General features: G+C 40.1%; 1 protein-coding gene across 13 annotated transcripts in view; it reads left to right on the top strand.

The window, feature by feature from the left end:
* The window catches only part of FBXL13 (F-box and leucine rich repeat protein 13), a 304,098-nt gene that overhangs the window by 129,697 nt on the left and 162,333 nt on the right, over nucleotides 1-12,068 (top strand). The gene's annotated exons all lie outside the window — the stretch shown is intronic.

The following is a 12,068-nucleotide window of genomic DNA, read 5'->3' as shown; positions in this document are numbered from 1 at the left end:
CTTGGAATGTTCTTCCATTTGTTTGTGTCCTCTTTTATTGTGTTGAGCAGTGGTTTGTAGTTCTCCTTGAAGAGGTCCTTCACATCCCTTGTGAGTTGTATTCCTAGATATTTTATTCTCTTTGCAGCAATTGTGAATGGGAGTTCACTCATAATCTGGCTCTCTGTTTATCTGTTAATGGTGAATAGGAATGCTTGTGATTTTTGCACATTGATTTTGTATCCTGAGACTTTGCTGAAGTTGCTTATGACCTTAAGGAGATTTTGGGCTGAGATGATGGGGTTTTCTAAATGTACAATCATGTCATCTGCAAACAGAGACAATTTGACTTCCTCTTTTCCTAACTGAATACCCTTTATTTCTTTCTCTTGCCTGATTGCCCTGGCCAGAACTTCTAATACTATGTTGAATAGGAGTGGTGAGAGAGGACATCCTTGCCTTGTGCCGGTTTTCAAAGGGAATGCTTCCAAATTTTGCCCATTCAGTATGATATTGGCTATGGGTTTGTCATAAATAGCTCTTATTGTTTTGAGATACGTTCCATCAATACCTAGTTTATTGAGAGTGTTTAGCATGAATGGCTGTTGAATTTTGTCAAAGGCCTTTTCTGTATCTGTTGAGATAATCGTGTGATTTTTGTCCTTGATTCTGTTTATGTGATAGATTACGTTTATTGATTTGCATATGTTGAACTAGCCTTGCATTCCAGGGATGAAGCCGACTTGATTGTGGTGGATAAGCTTTTTGGTGTGCTGCTGGATTCGGTTTGCCAGTATTTTATTGAGGATTTTTGCGTCGATATTCATCAGGGCTATTGGTCTAAAATTCTCTTTTTTGGTTGTGTCTCTGCCAGGCTTTGGTATTAGGATGATGTTGGCCTCATAAAATGAGTTAGGGAGGATTCCCTCTTTTTCTGTTGATTGGAATAGTTTCAGAAGGAATGATACCACCTCCTGTTTGTACTTCTGGTAGAATTTGGCTGTCAATCCATCTGGTCCTGTACTTTTTTCAGTTGTTAGGCTGTTAATTATTGCCTCAATTTCAGATCCTGTTATTGGTCTATTCAGAGATTCAACTTCTTCCTGGTTTAGTCTTGGGAGGGTGTATGTGTCTGGGAATTTATCCATTTCTTCTAGATTTTCTAGTTTATTTGTGTAGAGGTGTTTATAGTATTCTCTGATGGTAGTTTGTATTTCTGTGGGATCGGTGGTGATATCCCCTTTATCATTTTTTATTGAATCTATTTGATTCTTCTCTCTTCTTTATTAGTCTTGCTAGCAGTCTGTCAATTCTGTTGATCTTTTAAAAAAGCAAACTCCTGGATTCATTGTTTTTTTTTTTTGAAGGGTTTTTTGTGTCTCTATCTCTTTCAGTTCTGTTCTGATCTTTGTTATTTCTTGCCTTCTGCTAGCTTTTGAATTTGCTCTTGCTTCTCTAGTTCTTTTAATTGTGATGTTAGGGTGTCGATTTTAGATCTTTCCTGCTTACTCTTGTGGGCATTTAGTGCTATAAATTTCCTTCTACACCCTGCTTTAAATGTGTCCCAGATTGTGGTACATCATGTCTTTGTTCTCGTTGGTTTCAAAGAACATATTTATTTCTGCCTTCATTTCATTATTTACCCAGTAGTCATTCAGGAGCAAGTTGTTCAGTTTCCATGTAGTTGTGCGGTTTTAAGTGAGTTTATTAATCCTGAGTTCTAATTTGATTGCACTGTGGTCTGAGAGAAGTTTGTTGTGATTTGTGTTGTTTTACATTTGCTGAGGAGTGCTTTACTTCCAATTATGTGGTCAATTTTAGAATAAGTGCAATGTGGTGCTGAGAAGAATGTCTATTCTGTTGATTTGGGATGGAGAGTTCTGTAGTTGTCTATTTGGTCTGCTTGTTGCAGAGCTGAGTTCAGGTCCTGGATATCCTTGTTTACCTTCTTCCTTGTTGATCTATCTAATATTGACAGTGGGGTGTTAAAGTCTCCCCTTATTATTGTGTGGGAGTCTAAGTCTCTTTGTAGGTCTCTGCAGACTTGTTTTATGAATCTGGGTGCTCCTGTATTGGGTGCATATATATTTAGGATAGTTATCTCTTCTTGTTGAATTGATCTCTTTACCATTATGTCATGGCCTTCTTTGTCTCTTTTGATCTTTGTTGGTTTAAAGTCTGTTTTATCAGTGAGTAGGATTGCAACCCCTGCTTTTTTTGCTTTCTATTTGCTTGGTAGATCTTCCTCCATCCCTTTATTTTGAGCCTATGTGCGTCTTTGCATGTCAGATGGGTCTCCTGAATACAGCACACTGATGGGTCTTGACTCTTTATCCAATTTGCCAATCTGTGTCTTTTAATTGGGGCATTTAGCCCACTTATATTTAAAATTAATATTGTTATGTGTGAATTTTATCCTGTCATTATGACGTTTGCTGTTTATTTTGCCCGTTAATTGATGCAGTTTCTTCATAGCAGCAATGGTCTTTATAATTTGTCATGTTTTTGCAGTGGCTGGTACTGGTTGTTTCTTTCCATGTTTAGTGCTTCCTTCAGGAGTTCTTGTAAGGCAGGCCTGGTGGTGACAAAATCTGTCAGCATTTGCTTGTCTGTAAACGATCTTATTTCTCCTTCACTTATGAAGCTTAGTTTGGCTGGATAAGAAATTCTGGGTTGAATATTATTTTCTTTAAGAATGTCAAGGTGCAGTATTTGGGCAGGAGTGCCCCGTTTTTCCAGGTAGTCTGTCATGGCTTCCCTTGGCTAGGAAAGGGAAATCCCTCGACCCCTTGTGCTTCCTGGGTGAGGCGATGCCCTGCCCTGCTTTGGCTTGCCCTGTGTGTGCTGCACCCACTGTCCAACCAGTCCCAGTGAGATGAACCAGGTACCTCAGTTGGAAATGCAGAAATTGCCCGTCTTCTGTGTCAATCATGTTGGGAGCTGCAGACCGGAGCTGTTCCTATTCGGCCATCTTGGAACGCCCCTTGTTTCTCTGTTTTTGTCTGTCCCTCTTTCCCTACAGGTATATGTGTATACACACATATATACACATATGAAATATACATAGAAAATATACTATTAAATACATCTACATTTTCTGAAGGAAGGAAATGGACTCAAGTTGCAACATTCAGGGTTTCAGTTTGACCTAAGATTTTCATGATAGCAATGGTAGTTGAACAGTGGAATGAGTTTCTGAGAAATAGCAAGGCATGCTTATCTGGAAGCTTTTGTTTATTGAGTTACATTTCATGTAACATAAAATTCACCTTTTAAACCATTTTAAAGAGTACAGTTCAGTGTTTTTTATTATATTAATAATGTTGAGCAACCATCACTATTTAATTCTAGACCATTTTCATCAGCCCAAAGAGGAACCTCATACCCATTCTCCTTTTTTTTTCTTTTCTTACACAACTGCTCACTGAGGAAGCTCCCATATATTCCTACTTTGCTGAGTATTCTTATTATAAAAGGGTGATGAGATTTTGTCAAATGCCTTTTCTGAGTCAACTGAAATGGTTTTCCCCTCCTTCCTTCTATTAATATCGTGTATATTACATTGATTGATTTTTTTTTGTCTGTTGAACCACTCTTGAATGCCTGAGATCAGTCTTGCTTGTTCGAACATAATTCTTTTAATATGGTGCTGGATTCTCTTTGCTAATATTTTTTGAGGATATTTGCATCTATATTTAAAAGGAATATTACTCTGTAGTTTTTCCTTCTTGTGATGTCTTTGGCTTCCTTATCAGGATAATAATGGCTTCATCAAATGAGGTAGGAGGTATTTTTTTCCTTCTATTTTTTGGGAAGAATTTGAGGATTAATGTTTGGTTTAAAGTTTGAGGATTAAATGTTTGGTAAAATTTGCCCATGAAGCCATCTGGTCCTAGGCTCTCTGTTGGAGGGTTTGTTTGTTTGTTTGTTTGTTTGTTTGTTTGTTTTGAGATGGAGTCTCACTCTGTCACCCAGGCTGGAGTACAGTGGTGCAATCTTGGCTCACTGGAACCTCTGCCTTTTGGGTTCAAGTGATTCTCCTGCCTCAACCTCCTGAGTAGCTGGGATTACAGGTGTGTGCCACCACACCTGGCTAATTTTTGTATTTTGAGTAGAGACGGGGTTTTGCCATTTTGGCCAGGCTGGTCTAGAACTCCTGACCTCAAGTGATCCACCTGCCTCAGCCTCTCAAAGTGCTAAGATTACAGGCATGAGCCACGGTGCCTGGCCTTGTTGGAGGTTTTTTGATTACTGATTTAGTATTTTTACTTATTATAGCTCTATTTAGATCTTCTGTTTCTTCTCGAGTCAGTTTTGGTAGTTCATGTGTTTTTAGGAATTTGTCAATTCCATGTAGTTTATCTAATTTGTTGGGGTACAACAGTCGTAATATTCTCTTATGATCCTTTTTACTTCTGTAAAGTCAGTACTAATGTACCCACTTTGATTTCTAATTTTAATAATATTAGTCTTTCCTCTTGTTTTCCTGGTCAGTCTAGGTAAAGGTTTGCAAATTTTGTTAATTGTTTCAAACAGCCGTTTGGTTCTTTTTTCATTGTTGTAAAAAATATGTGACATAAAAATTACCATTTTAACCACTTTTATGTGTACAGTTCTGTAGCATTAAGTATATTCACATTCTTGTGCAACCATCATCACTGATGCATCTCCAGAACTTTTTCATCTCACAAAACTCATAGTTTGTACCATTAAGTACTAAATCCACTTTTCCCCCTCCTCCTAGGTCCTGGCAACCACCATTCTACTTTCCGTCTCTATGAATTTGATGACTCTAGGTGCCGCACATAAGTGGAATCAAACAATAATTGTTCTTTTGTGCCTGGCTTACTTCACTTAGCACAATGTCATCAGGGTTTACTCATTTTAGCATGTGTCAGAATTTCCTTTTTAAGGGTAAATAATATTTTATTGTATGTATATAACACTTTTTTTTTTTTTTTTTTTTTTTTTGAGACGGAGTCTCGCTCTGTTGCCCAGGCTGGAGTGCAGTGGCGCAATCTCGGCTCACTGCAAGCTCCGCCTCCTGGGTTCACGCCATTCTCCTGCCTCAGCCTCTCCAAGTAGCTGGGACTACAGGCGCCCGCCACCATGCCCGGCTAATTTTTTGTATTTTTAGTAGAGACGGGGTTTCACCGCGGTCTCGATCTCCTGACCTCGTGATCCACCCGCCTCGGCCTCCCAAAGTGCTGGGATTACAAGCGTGAGCCACCGTGCCCGGCCTGTATATAACACATTTTGTTTATCCATTCTTCCAGTAATAGACAGTAAAGTTGCTTCAATCTTTTAGATATTGTGAATAATGCTACTATAAATAAGGATATTCCAAAAAAAACCCTTTTTTTTTTAATTCTCTATTTTCTATTTTCTATTTTGCTTATTTCCACTGCAATCTTTTTTTTTTTGGAGAGAGAGTTTCACTCTGTTGCCCAGGCTGGAGTACACTGGCATGATCACAGCTCACTGCAGCCTCAACCTGTTGGGCTTAAGTGATCCTCCCACCTCCCACCTAAGTAGCTAGGACTATAGGTGGCCTCACCTGGCTAATTTTTTAAAAAAAAATTTTGTAGAGACGGGCTCTGACTATGTTACCCAGGCTGATATTGAACTCCTGAACTCAAGTGATCCTCCTGCCTCAGCCTCCCGAAATGCTAGGATTACAGGTGTGAGTCACTGCACCCAGCCCACTTCAGTCTTTATTATTCTGGTTGACTTGGGTTTTGTTTGCTCTTCTTTTCTAGTTTCTTCAGGTTAAAAGTTAGGTTATTTATTTAAGAGCTTTCTTTTCTTTTTAATTAACTTTTATTTATTTATTTATTTAGAGATGGAGTCTCGCTCTGTTGCCCAGGCTGGAGTGCAGTGACATGATCTTGGCTCACTGCAACCTCTGCTAGTAGAGATGGGGTTTCACCATGTTGGCCAGGCTGGTCTTGATCTCCTAACCTCAGGTGATCCACCCGCCTTGGCCTCTCAAACTGCTAGGATTGTGGGTGTGAGCCACTGCACCCAGCCATAAACTTTATTCTTAAGAGAAATTTCAGGTTCTCGCAAAATTGAGCAGAAAGTATAGAGATTTCCTATATACCTCCTTCCCCCACACATACATAGCCTCCCCACTATCAACATCACCCACAAGAATGACACACTTGTTACAGTTGGTGAAGCTATATTTACACATCATTATCACCCAAAGTCCATAGTTTATATAGGGTTCACTCTTAGTGTTGTATATTGTATGAGTTTGGACAAATTTACAATGATAGGTGTTTACCATTATAATATTGTGCTGAGTAGTTTCATTCCCCTAGGAATCCTCTGTGCTCTGCTTGGTCATCCTCCCTCACCCTGTTAGCTCCTGACAACCACCAATCATTATATATTTAGCTATATATATTGTCTATATAGTTTTGCCTTTTCTGGAATGTCATATAGTTGGAATCATACAGTATGTAGCCTTTTCAGATGGGCTTCCTTCACTTATTAATGTGCACTTAAATTTCCTTTATGTCTTTTCATGGCTTGATAAATCATTTTTTTAGTGCTGAATAATATTCCATTGTCTGAATAATATTCCATTGTCTGAATGTACCGTAGTTTATTAATTCACCTATTGAAAGACATCTTGGTTGCTTCCAAGTTTGAGCAAATATGAATAAAGTTGTTATAAACATTTATGTGCAGGTTTTTATGTAGACATAAGCTTTCAACTCCTTTGGGTAGATACCAAGGAACATGATTGCTGGACTGTATGGTAAGAGTATGTGCCGTTTTGTAAGAAAGTGCCAAACTGTCTTCCAAAGTTGGCTGTACCATTTTGCATTCTCATCAGCAATGAATGAGAGTTCCTGTTGCTCCACATCCTCATCAGCATTTGGTGCTGTCACTCTTCTGGATTTTGGCCATCCTGATAGGTGTGTGGGGGTATCTCATTGCTGTTTTAATTTACATTTCCCTGATGACATTTCTTACGGAACATCTTCTCATATGCTTCTATCTTTCTGGTGAGGTGTCTGTTAAGGTCTTTGGCTTCTATCTTCATATGCTTCTATCTTTCTGGTGAGGTGTCTGTTAAGGTTGTTTTCTTATTGTTGTATTTTTGTTTTTGGTATTTTTTTTTTGAGACAGAGTCTTGCTCGTTCGCCCAGACTGGAATATAGTGGTGCAATCTTGGCTCACTGCAACCACATCTCCCCAGTTCAAGCAATTCTCATGCCTCAGTCTCCTGAGTAGGTGGGATTACAGGTGTGCACCACCATGCCTGGCTAATTTTTGGACTTTTAGTAGAGACGGGATTTCGCCATGTTGGCCAGGCTGGTCTTGAACTCCTGACGTCGAGTGATCTGCCTGCCTCAGCCTCCCGAAGTATTGGGATTACAGGTGTGAGCCACCATGCCCAGCCTGGACTGTGAGGTTTTAACCACTATACATAAGATATATATGTTTATATATGTATCTGAGGTCAAGATAGCCTGTAAACATTTTCATTCTGTAAATTTTTAATATTTTGTCTAAAATATATTTCACATAGTATTTTTCTGGAAGTGTACTTCTTAGTACAATTGTCTTCATCACAGAAACAACTGAGCATTCAAGCCTGAGTAGACCTTGATTTTTTTTAAGGAAGCAAATGTAATGTCTGTCTTATCTTGGTAATATTTTTAATTTACTGAAAATTATTTAATCAAACCCATTTTAATTCCAGCAAACTTGAGTGTATCAAAGATAAAAGCCATTCTTAACACATGGACACATAGAGGGGAATGATGGACACTGGGGCCTATTGGAGGGTGGAGGATGGGAGGATGGAGAGGATCAGCAAAAATAACTAACACATACTAGGCTTAATACCAGGGTGACTAAATTATCTATACAACAAACCCCTGTGACACAAGTTTACCTATATAACAAACCTATACATGTACCCTTGAAATTAAAATAAAAGTTAAAAAAAAATTCTCAGAGATGTTTTAGCTTTTCCACTGTCTCTCCTGCCCCACCTCCAACCCCTACCCCATCTAAGATCAGTTCATCTATTGGTGTGTCGAGAATTACACACATTTCTGGGAAGATTGGTTTTCTGACTCTTACATTGAAGATAAATATTGGCTACTCTTTTGGGCTGTTTGGCTGACTGAACACAATAGTTGTAATCCTTATACCAGTAAAATTTTAGAAAATTAACTGTAGAATGTTATCTTAAAATATTTAAGGCTGGGCACGGTGGCTCGTGCCTGTAATCCCAGTACTTTGGGAGGCCAAGGCACGCGGATCACTTGAGGCCAGGAGTTTGAGCCCAGCCTGGCCAACATGGTGAAACCTTGTCTTTACTAAAAATACATAAATTAGCCAGGCGTGGTGATGTGTGACTGTGATTCTAGCTACTCGGGTGGCTGAGGCACGAGAATTGCTTGAACCCATGAGGTGGAGGTTACAGTGTGCCAAGATCATGCCACTGCACTTCAGCTTGGGTGACAGAGCAAGACTGTGTCAAAAAAAAAAAAAAAGTCTGGGAGCAGTGGCTCACACCTGTAATCCCAGCACTTTGGGAGGCCAAGGCGGGCAGATCACAAGGTCAGGAGATCGAGATCATCCTGGCTAACACGGTGAAACCCCGTCTCTACTAAAAATACAAAACATTAGCTGGGTGTGGTGGCGAGCGCCTGTAGTCTCAGCTACTCGGGAAGCTGAGACAAGACGATCACTTGGAACCTGGGAGGTGGAGGTTGCAGTGAGCCAAGATCGCACCACTGCACTCCACCCTGGGCGACAGAGCGAGACTCCATGTCAAAAAAAAAAAAAAGAAAATAAATAAATCCTTAAAAGGCAGATGACGGCACAGACTTACAGAATTTAGACAAGTAGATCCTCATTACTGGCCGGGCACAGTGGTCCTGTGATGCCAGCACATTGGGAAGCTGAGGTGGGTGGATCATTTGAGGTCAGGAGTTTGAGACCAGCTTGGCCAACATGGTGAAACTCTGTCTCTACTAAAAATATAAAATTTAGCCAGGCGTGGTGGCGGGCACCTGTAATCCCAGCTACCCAGGAGGCCGAGGCAGGAGAATCACTTGAACTCAGGAGGCAGAGGTTGTGATGAGCCAAGATGGTGCCATTGCACTCCTGCCTGGGTGACAAAGGGAGGCTCCAACTCAAAAAAAAAAAAAAAAGGATCCTCATTACTGAATCCCTTCGATTTGCCAATTTGCCAGAGCAGGAGACTCAGATTTCTCAGAAACAGACATGAATTGATCCAGGGCATAGGCTCCAGAGGATAGAATGGTGAATGAATGAAAAAGCAGTGCTGCTTAACGTTAAATATCTTTCTCAAGTAACTAGGCATTAGGTCACAGCCAACTCAGGACTCAGGAGGACTCCGTTTATAGTAAATCTTGTCTCCTTCAGAAAAATCAGAGAATCTTACGACTAGGAAAGGGTTTTTTTTTCTTTTTTTAACTTATTTTATCCAAATATCCAAGTGATATATACGTTCAAATATGTATATCTCAGGATAGTAGTATTTTTTACTACCATAAAATATACTGATTTTTGTAACCTTATCAACTTGTATTGTCTGTCATAAAAAAGAGACATCCAAAGACAAGTTATAAGAGTAACTATCAAGTAAGAAATTGGTGGAAGAGGAAGTGTCTAATTGTTCATTCCATCATGAATCAACTACACTTCCCTGAAAAAGTGTAACTCTGATGTAGAAAAGGGGCAAATCTTAAAATTTGAAAATCCACTTCAGTCTTGACCCTGAGAGATGTTAGCAATACCTACTGACTTACTTTTGGATGGCCTGGATTAATTTCTGTTTTGATGTTTTCAGGAGCTTTATTTCCAAATACATCCCTGGGGATTAAATTGAATATAAAAATCAACCAATAAAATCCCTAACTAGCCTCTAAAAATTATACTAGAGAACAACTTGGGTCCTTTCTCTGAATCAGGTTTCATCTCATTTCATTCCAGAATCCTCTTGCCTCCAGTATGATTCTCTTGTCACACCAGGCTTTTTCCATCATCAAATCTTGGCTCTTTCTGGTCCTATGTCCTTAAAATTCCACTGTGAGGCTCATGAACAATAATAAATGAATTTGTAAATAATTGAACTTGTTACATCTCTCTGGTAACATTTGAAATGTAATAGCTGGCTTTCATGCCTCATAGTGAGCAATGTAGGGATTTGCATGGAGAAGTAATGTCTCTAAGTCCCCACCTCTGACCCAGACCACTGGGCAGAGTGGTTAGAACCTCACAGTCCAGTCCAGGCTCAGTGGCTCATGCCTGTAATCCCAGCACTTTGGGAGGCTGAGGCGAGCAGATCACCTGAGGTGAAGAGTTAGAGACCAGCCTGACCAACATGGCAAAACCCCCGTCTCTACTAAAAATACAAAAATTAGCTGGGTGTGGTGGCGGGCGCCTGTAATCCCAGCTACTCGGGAGGCTGAGGCAGGAGAATCGCTTGAACCCAGGAGGCGAAGGCTACAGTGAGCCGAGATTGCAACACTGCACTCCAGACTGGATGACAGAGCAAGACTGTCTCAAAATAAATAAATAAATAAATAAATAAATAAATAAATAAATAAATAAATAAAATAAAAATAGAACCTCACAATCCAGAGTTATTTACTGAAGCATTAGCTCTGGCAATTCTTCTGGCTTCCCATTCTCTTTGTTTCCTGTATATAAATACAGATCTAAATGTCTTGGACAAAAGACTTTCTCCTGCCAACTGCCCTCACGAGTGCTCCCCCACTTTCGTGGTACCTGCTCCTTTTTGGGGTTTGGTTCTGGAAGTTCTGGTGCCAGACAGTCACGGACAAGGGTAACTTTTACAATGCTGTGCAGCTCTGCATAGCAGAAAGGGCTTAGGCAGAGCTGAATCCTGGCCCTGCCACTTGCCAGCTGTGTGACTTTGTCCAAGTTACCTAAACTCTCCACCTTGATTCCTCACCTATAAAAGGCAGACAGTATTACCTATCTCAGAGGGATTTTGTGAGAATTAGAAGTAGCATATGTGAAGCTCTTAGCACAGTGTCTGGCATGTAGCGTGTGCTTTAAAAGTGCATGGCTGAGTGTGGGGCTCACGCCTGTAATCCCAGCACTTTGGGAGGGCGAGGTGGGTGGATCACTTGAAGTCAGGAGTTCAAGACCAGCCTGACCAACATGGTGAAACCTTGTCTCTACTAAAAATATAAAAATTAGCCAGGCATGGTGGCAAGCACCTGTAATACCAGCTACTCGGGAGGTTGAGACAGGAGAATCGCTTGAACCCAGGAGGCGTAGGTTGCAGCGAGCTGAGATTGGACCACTGCACTCCAGCCTGGGCAACAGAGCAAGACTCTATCTCAGAAAAAAAAAATGCCTAATACTATTTGTTATAAACCATCTTCCATGCTTTGGGAGTTTGTGCAAGTATCAGATAAGGTGGTTATTTGCTAAACTTTGTAGGAATTCCTTGATACAAGAAATGAAAATGTATTCAACTCAGCATGAAAGGAAAATGTATATTAAAAGGAAAAAGTAGTATCTCACTAAGGACATGTATATATTTCTTTTCACTTTATTTTTCTCTCTGTAGAATATGACTAGCTGAATGCAAACTGATAGGATCAGGGTCTAAAATCCTCCACTGATTTCCTCTTTTGCTGGTGATCTAGTTCTCTAGGTGAGCTCATTTTAACCTGCAAACCCAAATCACAGGGCTTCTTTTGGGCACCACCTCCTGCCTCAGTGGCCTCGTATTATTTCCTATATTTTATTCTGGCTTCATCCCAAATACTGCCCCCAAATCCTAATTTCATTCTTTATTTTATGCTCCTCGACATATTAGCTTAGCAGGAAGGGCCCTTTCTCATGGACGGGTGGATTCCCAGTATGAACCCTGCTCAAAACAAAAACAAAAACAAACAAACAAAAATGGTGTTTCCACATTCACCAGTGTTTATACCTCTTCAGGGCTCATGCTTCACCCCATCTACAGCTGTTAATCAGGGTCCTAGCTTCCAATGTAATTCTCACATTCTCTATTTATTGTTTGTGACAATTCTCTTTCAGGTCTAGCTTGA

Source organism: Symphalangus syndactylus, chromosome 6 (genome assembly GCF_028878055.3).
Source record: "Symphalangus syndactylus isolate Jambi chromosome 6, NHGRI_mSymSyn1-v2.1_pri, whole genome shotgun sequence".
Taxonomy (NCBI): Eukaryota; Metazoa; Chordata; class Mammalia; order Primates; family Hylobatidae; genus Symphalangus; species Symphalangus syndactylus.
The sequence above is the reverse complement of the archived record's forward strand: the minus strand, read 5'-3'. Positions and strand labels throughout refer to the sequence as shown.